Raw genomic sequence first — 12,340 nt, 5'->3', positions numbered from 1 at the left:
AGAGTGAAAAAGTTGGCTTAAAGCTCGCTCAACATTCAGAAAACGAAGATCATGGCATCCGGTCCCATCACTTCATGGGAAACAGATGGGGAAACAATGGAAACAGTGTCACACTTTATTTTTCTGGGCTCCAAAATCACTACAGATGGTGACTGCATCCATGAAATTAAAAGACGCTTACTCCTTGGAAGGAAAGTTATGACCAACCTAGATAGCATATTGAAAAGCAGAGACATTACTTTGCTAACAAAGGTTCGTCTAGTCAAAGCTATGGTTTTTCCAGTGGTCATGTATGGATGTGAGAGTTGGACTGTGAAGAAGGCTGAGCGCTGAAGAATTGATGCTTTTGAACTGTGGTGTTGGAGAAGACTCTTGAGAGTCCCTTGGACTGCAAGAAGATCCAAGCAGTCCATTCTGAAGGAGATCAGCCCTGGGATTTCTGTGGAAGGAATGATGCTAAAGCTAAAACTCCAGTACTTTGGCCACCTCATGCGAAGGGTTGACTCATTGGAAAAGACTCTGATGCTGGAAGGGATTGGGGGCAGGAGGAGGAGGGGACGACAAAGGATGAGATGGCTGGATGGCATCACTGACTTGATGGACGTGAGTCTGAGTGAACTCCGGGAGTTGGTGATGGACAGGGAGGCCTGGTGTGCTGCGATTCATGGGGTCGCAAAGAGTAGGACACGACTGAGCGACTGATCTGATGGGCAGTTACTGTGCATGGTGACCTATCCGTTATGTGGAATGTGATGGTCCAGAGGAAATTGCTCCAGATCCCCTGGTGAAGCTGAGAAAGACTTCCTGGCGGAGGGGGCTCCCTGAAGGGAGATTATTTTCAGGCTGACGAGGGGAGAGAACATTACAGTATGGGAACCATGGGGACCAAGGCTCAGAGAGTGAACTCAGTGGGTGACTGAGGACTACTCTGGGGCAGCAGGAGGTGGAAGAAGGGGCTGGGGCAGCAGATGAGGCTCAGAGGAGGCAGGTTAGAGCCTCTGAAGGGTGTGACATGAGTGGCCAACACCAGATCTGATGTTAAAAATATCATCTAGAGGCCTGGAAGGGGGGGCTTTGGGCTGATTTGTCAAATGAGAAATTTCCCAGACCAGAGGTGATAAAGTGCAGAACTACAGGCTGGATGACCTCCAAGTGCTTAACCTGGTCAGTGCTGAAACAATTTGAGTTAGTGTTCACTGCTTAAACATTAAGAACTTTTGCCTAAAGTGGACATTTCTGTATGTTGCTGAGGAGTCAGGGCACAGATCCTGTGTGGCAGATCCCCGAGCCCCATCCCACATGATGGCCATGGCTGGTGCTGAGCAGTGGACCCCCCGCCCCAGGAGCGCACACTCACCACTGCCCCAGCCGCACCCAGTCCACAGTTTCCTGTCACCGCCTGCCTGAGGGTGTCCTGAGGGTTCACCTTTGCATCAGTTCATATTCACTGAATGGATTTTTGGAAATTTGAGACCCTTCTTGACCTTAAGAAGGTTTGACCCTCAAGTCAGAGGATGGGGACAGATAAGCAGTTCATCACATCACAGCACAGCATCCCATTGGGGAACAAGGGCCCAACATTGAATCAAAGAGAACCTTGGTTCTGGTTCTGGGTGACTGGACAGATAATGGCCCCACAGGTGTCCCAGGACCTGTGACTGTGTTACCTTGCATGGGAATGGGGGTCTTGCAGATATGATTAGGGGTCCAGATCTTGAAATACAATGTACATTCTGGATTATCCAGATGGGCCCAATCTAATCCATCAGTTCTTAAAATATGATAATGTCCCATTGGTATTAATTCCAGAACATCCTCTGTGACTTGTAACAGGATCAGTGTACTCTAAAGAACACAACCAGTTCTTAGGATGGTGCTAAGCGTCAAGCAAGGGACGGGCATGACCAGGAAGTGGACAGTACACCGGGGACCTTGGCCCCCTCCCCAATTTGCCTGACGTTCATGCTTTCTACTGACATTTCTGACTGTGTCCTGTGGGTCAGGTCCTCCCTGGGTTCTGGGTGTGAGCAGCGCAGGGAAGATCAAGTCCTGCAGATGACCACATGGGTCAGAGATTCCAGGAGGTGGAGACAGGGAAGGACAGAGGGAGGAAGTCTGCACCATGTGGACTCCAGGAGGGAGGTCGCTGTGACTTCACCCCAGACATTATCAGTAGGATTCCCAGGAGACTGGCTGAGTTCTCATCAATGTGACAAACCTCTGCTGTGTTCTGTAGCCACAGGCCTCACCCTGGCATCTCCCTGAGTCTGGGAGAAGCAGCAACACTGTCCTGGGGGCTGGAGGGGATGGACCTTCCTGAGAGATCTGAACTCTCAGGGAGCAGGGCATCCTGGATGGTGGGAGGGGAGAGAGTAGGGGTGAGGTGCACCCAGAAACCTGGGAAGGGGAGATGTCCTGCAGTAAGGCCAGAGGATTCCTAGAGGGATGGTCCACTGCATCTGGGGTTGTTTGCCTCATGTGAGTGACTATGGAAGAGAGAAATAAGACAGAGAGAGAGAGGAGAGAGGGTGGGGATTCTGGCTTACAAGGATGTGAAGGGCATGCTGACAAGGTTAAGAAACATCAGCCCTCCCTCGAGTATAAATTAAGAATCATCTCATGTGAGTGGACTCAACTCAAGGAGATTCTTTCCTTCCAGCTGACAGGCAGGAGGAAGGAGATGTGAAGAAATGAAAGGAATGTTCTGACTCAATGTTAATGGCCCAAAGGCATGTGTGAAAGGTAAGATTATAAGGAATCATAAAATCAATTTTAATCTAAGAGGAAAAATACAATGGTATTATTTTTACATTACTATTATATCCCATTCCTGTTGCTCTTCTGAAGTCTAGACTTAAGAATTAGGAACAAGGGGATAAGAAATATGGGTTGAGGCAGCCAGGAGAGGGGGAAAAAATGCACATTAACATGAAGAAATATTTGACTTCAGGGTCCTAGGTATGAGAAAGCATGTGATAAAGGCCTTTAAAATCTAGTGCTTCATTCGCAAATGCCCTGAAATACAGCATGACAAATTTCAAAATTATTTCTGCACCCTTCACTGAAAAGTCCATCCTGTGAATGTGAAGTTAATAACCACAGTGTTCGTGAAGCATCTCCTGGGTGACAGGCCTTGTGCTAAGGGGCTTAGATGGATTATCTCACTGATCCTCTCCTAGTGAGGTAAGTTCTTCAATTATCCACACTTACCAATGAGGAAGCTGAGGCCAGAGAAATTACAGAGTCGGTCACACATCCAGGGAGGGGTGGAACCAGTTTCCCACACAAGTGTGTTCCATTCCCAGTTAGTGGGCCCTCAGCACCCAGGATGCAGCATGGTGTCGGGGCTGCCACAAAAGACACATGGGCCATGAAAATAATGACCACATGGGAGAGGCCTACCTGACCCAAGGTTTAGGTTTATATTGAGTTCCTTCAAAAATTACAAGTTACCCAATATTGGAACTGATCACAGTTGTTTCCCCCCACCCCACCTCTGTTGAACATAAGATGAAATACAGGCCTGTTTGTAGGGCCATTAAATGAAAAACATAATTTTAAACCCTGGCTCATGTCAGCACGATGAGATATTCACCCCACTAGAGACAGAAAAGGGGATAGCAGATCCCCATCCCCAGATTCCTCTGCATGTGAGGTGTGGGCTTCCTGACAGGAATGACCCAAATGGTTTAAATAGTTCTCCCACCCCTCCCTCTACCCTCTCTCTGTTGATACATCTGGACTTAATACATAGACAAGTGTGTGCCAGGATCCCACTATGTGCTGTATCATAGCTTAGAGGAAGTTTCCTTGGCTGACATCCACATGGCTGCCTACACTGACTTCTGGTTCCCTCCATACACAGGGACAGAGGGCTGGGTCGGCCCCTCTCCAGTCTTGGATACGTCTCTTCTTGCTGGAGGAGGTGCTGGCTGAAAAAGGATCAGTGTGTCTGTCCCCAACCTGCTTATGTCAGTTGCATCTGTTATTGAGTATAGATACTTTAATAAACCATCGTAAGTGAATAAGATAACAGACAAAATAGGGGTGCTCCTTCTATTAAACCTGAACTGGAAGCCTTAGGTTCACTTAATAAACAGAAGTGCTTTAAAACGTTTTTTTGAATTAAGTATGGATGAAACCACTGTAGAGAACCGGGTAAAACTCTGAAGGATTTTGTACTGAGATTGTAAGTTTCATCATCTTATTTAAAACAACAACAAAAGCCCTGGAAATAACTACTGAAAATTATATTATTGCTGCAGAGAAGAGCCAATTCTGACTATACATTCAGACTGTTTCTTTGACTAGCTTTTCATTGCTTTTGTTTTTATAATTACACATAATGGTCTGCCTCAGAGAATCCTGCCCCTCTACTGACTGTTAAGCTAAAGCACTTTTTGTTCAGGACCCTGTCCACCTGTGGATGGTAGGAAGGAAGAAATTAAAACTAAAATGTCTCCTTCTGGAGGCTTGCCATTCTAGGAGATATTTACAAGATTAATGGACATTTTACTTGGTTTCCCCACCTCCCCCTCTTCTATAAAAGAATCCAGCATCCACACTCTGATAAGATGGTAATTTTGAGACATTAGTCTGCCATCTTCTCAGTCAGTTGGCTTTCCTGAATAAAGTCATAATGCTTGCCTTAGAAAATGGAGTATTTTCTGCCACATCAATAAACAAGGGTGTCACAGTCATCAGTGATTCCAGCCCTTCAAATGTGAAGTCCTGAGCCCTAAGAGCACTCAGGAAGGAGAAGAGGACCTGCAGTCTGGCAGCACTCAGGCTGCAGCCATTCCCTGTGGCGAGGCCAAGGGAGCTCAGGATGTGAAAATCACAGTATACTGGACCCAAGATAGCTGACATGCATATGAAAGGAATAATCTTGGTGAACCCAGACTCTTGCATCTTTCCATACATAGAGAGCACGAAGTTCCTTATCTTGAGATATCTGGTTTTCTTTAAGTAACAAAAATACTTTTGATGTTCAGACTACTTGCCCTTTGTTGCGAACTTTGCACTACAATCCATGGGGTCACAGAGTCAGACACAACTTAGTGACTGAACAACAGCAACATAACCTGACTCTTCCCTCCTCACCTCCTTGGAGCAGTTCTCTCAAGAAAACATCACTGCGATGTTTTCCTAAAAATTCCCACTGAGTAAAACATAACTCTCAACTTTTAGGTTGTGACTATCTTTTTTAAGTCAACAGTCTCAAGACCTCACTCCAATTCACTGGCCTGCCATGCAACAAGCAGACTTGGTAACATTATAGCTGTGCTAAAGTTATGAAACGAAAGCCAAACTCCAGCTATCAAACCCATACTCAAAATATTGGCAAACAATTGTACATTCACATACTTTATGTTAAGAATATTTTCAAGAGATAAGATCTTTTTTATTAGGGTTCCACATCTTACCCCACACCTTTACTCAGATAACCACATCAACTAAAGAGCTCTCTACTCTGCTCATAAGCAGGAGAAAGAAAGCCAGCCTTCATTTGGAGAACTGGGATTTTTCTTTTATGCTCTGATTCACAGATCACCCTGCTTGACACTGATTCCTTCTACACCTATGCCCTCACTTTCTCCACCTTCACCATTGAACATTGCTGGCTTCCATTCCCTCTGTTCCTACATGTTTCAAAACTTATTTTCCCTTCACTTGAGGGAAGCTGCTGCCTCCATCGTCCCGCCTTCCATCCCCCACTGTCTGGAGACACTGCCTATGTGTTGGCTGAGTGTCAGGCCATTTAAAGATGCCATTTATGTGAAAGTTCAGCCTTGTACCATCACACCCAATATTTTTTACATGGTAACATCAACCAGAACTGTGAGCATGCTGTCAGAGAAAGGGCACTACAGCTAGATCAAGTGAAAAAGCTGTACACACAACCCCACACAGCAGCTCACATTCCAAAAAACATGGTCAACAAAGTGGATCTGTTTCATACCCAGAACGCTCCTTCCAGGGGAAGCCCTGGATCTGTGTGGATCGTGGTGAGGTATAGATGGAGGGGCCTGCGAGTCTTGTCTGGCTGTGGGAGAAGCTAGAGTAGGTGTGATACAGCCCCTGACGTTCTATGAGACCTCCCTTCCCAGGGGACGTTTCCCTCTTTGTGGGTCTCACTTCCCTGTGTGGAAACCAGAGGTCAATTTCCCAGCCTCCCTTGTAGCAGGGCCCAGTCACGTGACCCAGACCCACCAATCTGAAGCCTCGCATGAGCTTCAGCTCCAGAAGAGGGAAGATGGCCTGCTGGAACGCATGAAGCCAGTGTAGCAGGCAGGGACCCTGGACTCAGCAGGGAGAGATGGAACAATGAGATCCAGGTCCCAGGGCCAGGGGTGGCTGTGAGGTCTGGCTGGTTGGCCCTAGTGTAGAGCAGGCATTTGTTCCTCATGAAGGGCCTCAGACCTGCTGATGTCCACTGGTGGCCACCCACTGGGCAGCTTCACCAGGGGCAGGTTGGAAATATGCAGGCCCAGACCCACAAGACCTACTGAGCCAGAGTTTCTTCTAACAAGGCCCCAGGAGATGTACATGCACATTAAGCTTAGAAATGCCAAAACATGCTTACTCCTTTTCTACTTAACCCAGCTGCAGGGGTTCCTATCCTTACAGTTACTAACCTTGATCATATAGAAGTCCTGGGAGGATTTAACCAGGTAGTGAGCTAATCTAGTTTATCCTTTAAATCCTACCGCTGGGCTCCAGAGGGGCAGGAGGGGAGGCCAGGCCAGGAGGCCATGACTTGTCCAGAAAAAATGCATTTTGTCACAAGATAGACATGCACATTCCCTGTGCAAAGACACACACCTGCAAAGTTAAGACAGGCACACATATCACAGATGCTCACAGAAAGAGACTCCCATGTGCAAATTCAGAAACATTCCTATTTATACAGGGAATACAGACCCACAAGACGTGGCAGGGGGATGGGGAGTACTGGCCCCAAAGCTGCTTTTTTCTTGTATCCCTAGAACCATAGGACATGACCAAGGCTGCCTGACTTTGCTTCCCTCCTACTGCCAAAAACCTTGCAACTGAATTAAATATCCATGAGCCCCAGAAACCTGGTTTGTGAGACTGGCTCCTGTGATGAGAAGTCACAGCTCCAGGCCAAATGAGATGCCTGTGCCTGTGGTCTTCCTTCTGTCAGGGAGAATCACTCAGTTTAGCTCCCCAAGGCTGCACATCAGTATGGACCAAATGCTCCAGTGTTGAACCCCAGGCAGTGTGTGTGCTGGCAGTGGGCACCTTTGCCGTCCACAAGCAGAGTGAGTCTGTCATGGGCGATGATGGCTTGGTGATGTGGTGTGTATCATTTGTGCATCAGCCAAGCTTTCTGACATAGAGACACTAAGAACATCAGCTTCTGCCCATGATTAGTTATGAACACTACCCAGTCCAAGTTTATCCCACTAATCAATTACAAGGTAAGTGAATCAGATTTAAGAGATAGTAATTCTACAGTACGTTTCACTTTAAATTATAATTCTATGAAATCTAATTATGTCTAGACTAAAATTTAATTTTGATTATTGAATTAAATTTCCTATGCTTTTATGAAGAATGTTGCCTTTCTTTCTTTCTTTTTTTTTTTTTTTTTTTTTGGCCATTCCATGCGGCATGTGGGATCTTAGTTCCTTGACCAAGGATCAAACCTGTGCTGTCTGCACTGGAAGCACAGAGTCTTAACCACCGAACCACCAGGGATATCTAGGATGCTACATTTATGAAGGCCATCTGTCCCAGTCATTGAAGAGTGACTGCGCAGCACCATCAGAAGCTTCTAACGTCTCTTGGAGTCTCAGGGTTTGTCTTGCGGTGTGATCCTGGGGGAATGTTATATCCATCTCGGGCTGTCTGTTTTCATCAGATATCACCATTATCATCACCATTGTCACGGTTATCACCTTCACTAACATTATCATCATCACCATCATCAACATCACAAGCACCATCACCAGCACAGCCATCACTGAATATGGTGCTCATCGTGTACAGGCTCTGCTCTAAGTGCTTCCAATCTATTACTCCTTTATCACCATCACAAACTTATAACGTAGTATTGTCACCATCCCCATTAGAATGATGAAGATGTTGAGACTCAGAGAGGTTGAGGGACTCACCTAATGTTGAACAGAGCTGTTCGCAGAGGCTGGACTCTGACCCAGCAGCCCGGCCCCATGTCTGTGCTCTTAGTCATACTCCATGCAGCACAACACACCCTCTTTCTCTCTGGACAGTCTTTATTCCTCACCGTTGGGATTTTGTCCTCACCTCGCTGTTCCCAGAATGTCCCTCCCTCCCCTCAAGCCTTTGTCAACATGCTCATCCTCCAGGCTCCCCTGTGGTCCACCTGCTCATGAAGGCCCTTCTAGCATCTCCTTACCTCAGCTTCAGATACTCACAGCACTGCCACTGTCCCCTCCTGACACTGACCACCTGAAGCACCAACCTGAGGGTCATAGTTGGGTAGACAACCCAGCCTACTGCCCTAAGCATCTCTCAGGGTGTCTGGGGACAGTGCATTGTGAGTCCTGACGGTGGGCTTTAAAAGGCACAGAGTTAGGAAAGAAGAGGAGGTGTTTATTACCTGAAACCCCTGGTCTCTCAGCATCCTCACGTCACAGCCCACAGAAAGGACATGACCATGCATCATTCTGGTGTAATGTTCATCTGCCAGTCCCCCTCTAGCCTTGGGCCCCCAGCTCTGGATGTGAGCATGTTATGTGGGCAGTTGAGAGATACCGAATTTGAAGGAAATGAGATTGAAGCAGACACAACTGTCTTCCCCCACAAGGTGACTCAGTGACACCTCTTAACAAAGGGGAACTCTCTATCTGATCTGTCTGCTGGAGACACCTTTATCTTTTCTTATAGAGAATCTGGCTTCTACACCTACACAATTTTCCCGGTGTAGCAAGATCAGGACATGGAATCAGACAGCTCTGTGTAATAGACCCAGACTGGGCTTCCCAATGACAGCTGACAGGAGCAAACCAGCCTCCTGGTGAGCACGTCCACTTTCTAGGCAGCCCATGAAGGAGTGGCCTCTGTCATTGCCCCCTCTGAGACCCCATCTGCCCTGGTCAGTGTGCTGATGAGAAGACCAGCATTAAAGATGTTCAGTCGGTGCTGGTCCTGCTTGGGGAGCTCTAATCACAGGACCAGTTCACTCAGTCCTCGTGACGTGGGGAAGGTTTACCCTCAGTTTGCAGATGAGGAAGCTGAGGCAGAGTGGTCCATTCTCTGGTCCAAGGACACGACCTAGTGAGCACAGGACCAAGGCTGTCAGCATCATTATTGTGATTCTCTCCACAGTCATAAGCATCCTCATCATCAACATCCACACCATGGTCATCACTGCCCCTCCCTTCTTCCTTTTATCTTAATGAGAGTCTTCCTTTCTCATGAGATTGATTTCTTTGAGAAAATGGAGTCATTTTTTTCCCTTGGGATTTGGCTTGACTTGTTTCTCTACAAATCAACTTTTCAAATTTTATATTATTAAGATACATGCAAAGTAAATATTCAGACACTATTAAATTAAAAGTAAACAATCATTTACAGAATAAGAAGAGAAAAAGTAATAATTCACATTCACTAGTAATACTTTGATGGTTCTCCTTCTTTGTTTTTAGGCAAAGATAAGTAAAACTTTTCTTTCACCAAACATAGGATAATACAGTACATGGCATTTCACAGCCATTTGCTTCCACTGGACAATATATTGTAACATTTCATGCCCACTCACACCCATCCACCTGTGCTTCGTGATGCGAAGCCCTCACAGGTGACACCAGCCAGCCGCTGTCAGTCTGCCACTGGTCCTCCTCACTGCTATGGGGCAAGCCCCTGTCCCTCCCGTCCCCCTCTTCCAGTAGGAATCCCGCTTCTTCATTGTCATCAGCTTCTGACCTGCCTTCTCTGGGAGACCCCCTCACCCACATGTTCTCTGAGGTCCCCCTCCTCACGTTCCTATCTCATAAAGGATTGCGCTCACAAACTTGTCACATTTCTTGAGAAACTACTCACTCCAGACCCTGGGTCGGTATTGGGAACACAGAGACAAGCCCAGCTGACTTTTCTTGAGCACTGATAGGCAGCAGGAATTTACTATTTACTTGTCTGGTCTCCTTAATCCCAAGCCCCAAGAAGTATGTTCTATTATGACTCTGATTTTGAGAGAGAGGAGATGAAGCAGAAGCTGCACAAGTGAAAAGCCAGGTTCCACACCAGGTCATCAGAATCCAGAGCTGATCCCTGGGCCCTTTTCTAGTCCATGGGCCCTGCCTGTGAAGAGGTCTTCCTGCATCAGTGGACTCTCCACCTCCTCAGTCCCATGTCCTGAAAAAGGCCAGGTAGAGCCTGAAGTGCTCTAGACAGCTAGAACTCGTTTGGTTATAAGTGACAGAAAACCCAACTCTCACCAGCTTTAGATAAATTGAGGGTTTTGGATTCAAGCTCCACAGTGTAGGGCTACACCTGGCCTCTCCAAGGCTGGATTCAGACCCAGTGATGCTATTAGGGTCCTTCTTTCCCTCTCTCTCATTTCTTCTTCAGGATCAACTTCATTCTCAGACATGCTCTCCCTGATGGATGCAGAATGGCTGCAACAGCTCCAGCCCTCACACTCTGTCAGCCTCAAGTCCAATGGGAGGACACCTGCCTCTGTCCTGTAATTTTCACTAGTGGAATGGGAGAGGAGTGGGGTGTCCCCTCTGATAGAAGCTTTAGAAACCAGCGTGTCATTCTCTTTCCCCTGCCACAGTGAACAGCAGTGTTCCAGACAGAAGCTGCCTCAGTAGCCAGGGTCCTGAAGTAACAGTGATATGGGCCAAACCCACAGCCAAGACAAGATGGACTTGAAGCCTGAGCAAGACTTAGCCTCTGTCTTTGTAAATACTAAATCTGGGGTTGCTATGTTGTTCATGTTTATTTGGTCTCTGGGGTCGTTCTCTTCTCTAATGAAGTCTCTCTGGTTGCCCTCCTGGCTCCAGTCTAAAGCACCAAACAGGGCTCCAGATGCTGGGCAGGAGCAGGTAACAAGCTCCAGTTTACCCTACTGAACTGAGGAAATGATCTGGTTCCCATCAGTTCTCCTTGTGAGCTTGGGGCTTTATGAAATCTTCTCTGGATAAAGTAGCTAAAAGCCTGCCTTCAACCGACACAGGAAGGAAACAAATGCCCTTCACCAGTTTTAAAAAATTTATTTTCTCTACAATTGTGGAAAAAATAAGGCACTGGCTGTTAGAATGTTCCCTGAAGTCAGAAAGGTCCACGACTACAATTTAGCCTTTGTTCATCTGTAGACTCATTCGGAGTTCCATTGAGCCAGAGGCATCATCCCTCACAAACCAGCCTCTCCTCACTCCCCGGGATGTGGTCCCTGCAGAGGAAGGACATGTTATCACTGGAGCTTCCTACACTCAGCCTTCAGGTGCCTCCTGCTGCAGCCTGATCCATTCCCATCTGCCCTTTTCCTTGAGGGGATTTTCATTTCTGGAAACCAGTTCAGTAAATGTATCTGTTTGTGTGTGTGTGTGTGTGTGTGTGAATAAAACATTCACTGAAATGTTATTTATAAACAAATAAAACCAGCAACCACAGAAGTGTACCCACATTTGGACAGGTTGATACCATTTTTTCATTGTTTACGGGGAACCTGTGTGGCAGCTACTGTGGAAAACAGTATGGAGGTTCCTCAAAAAGCTAAAAATAGAACCAGCATGTGACCTCCCAATTCCACTTGTAGGTATATATCTGAAAAATACCAATTTGAAAATATACATGCAACCCCACTGTTCACAGCAGCATTATTTACAAAAGTCAAGCTATGGAAGCCACCTAAGTGTCCATCAACAGGTGAATGAATAAAGATGTGGTATACATAAGTGTATATATACATACATCTTAATCATAAAAATAATGAAACTGCCATTTGCAACAACATGGACAGGCTTGAAGCACGTTATACTAAGTGAAATAAGTCAGAGAAAGATAAATACTGTATGATATCACTTATGTGTGGAATATACAATCTACTATATAATACAGATCAGATCAGATCAGTCGCTCAGTCGTGTCGGACTCTTTGCGACCCCATGAATCGCAGCACGCCAGGCCTCCCTGTCCATCACCAACTCCTGGAGTTTACCGAGACTCACGTCCATCGAGTCGGTGATGTCATCCAGCCATCTCATCCTCTGTCATCCCCTTCTCCTCTTGCCCCCAGTCCCTCCCAGCATCAGAGTCTTTTCCAATGAGTCAACTCTTTGCATGAGGTGGCCAAAGTAGAGGAGTTTCAGCTTTAGCATCATTCCTT

At 46.6% G+C, this 12,340-nt stretch overlaps 1 long non-coding RNA gene across 1 annotated transcript; it reads left to right on the top strand.

The window, feature by feature from the left end:
- Positions 1-211: 211 nt before the first annotated feature.
- On the top strand, positions 212-11,638 carry LOC104974620 (uncharacterized). The gene is made up of 3 exons (XR_001502193.2): positions 212-2,742; positions 7,653-7,824; positions 10,787-11,638. It is a non-coding gene; the product is annotated as an uncharacterized lncRNA (long non-coding RNA).
- Positions 11,639-12,340: the final 702 nt, after the last annotated feature.

Source organism: Bos taurus, chromosome 17, assembly GCF_002263795.3.
Source record: "Bos taurus isolate L1 Dominette 01449 registration number 42190680 breed Hereford chromosome 17, ARS-UCD2.0, whole genome shotgun sequence".
Taxonomy (NCBI): domain Eukaryota; kingdom Metazoa; phylum Chordata; class Mammalia; order Artiodactyla; family Bovidae; genus Bos; species Bos taurus.
The sequence above is the reverse complement of the archived record's forward strand: the minus strand, read 5'-3'. Positions and strand labels throughout refer to the sequence as shown.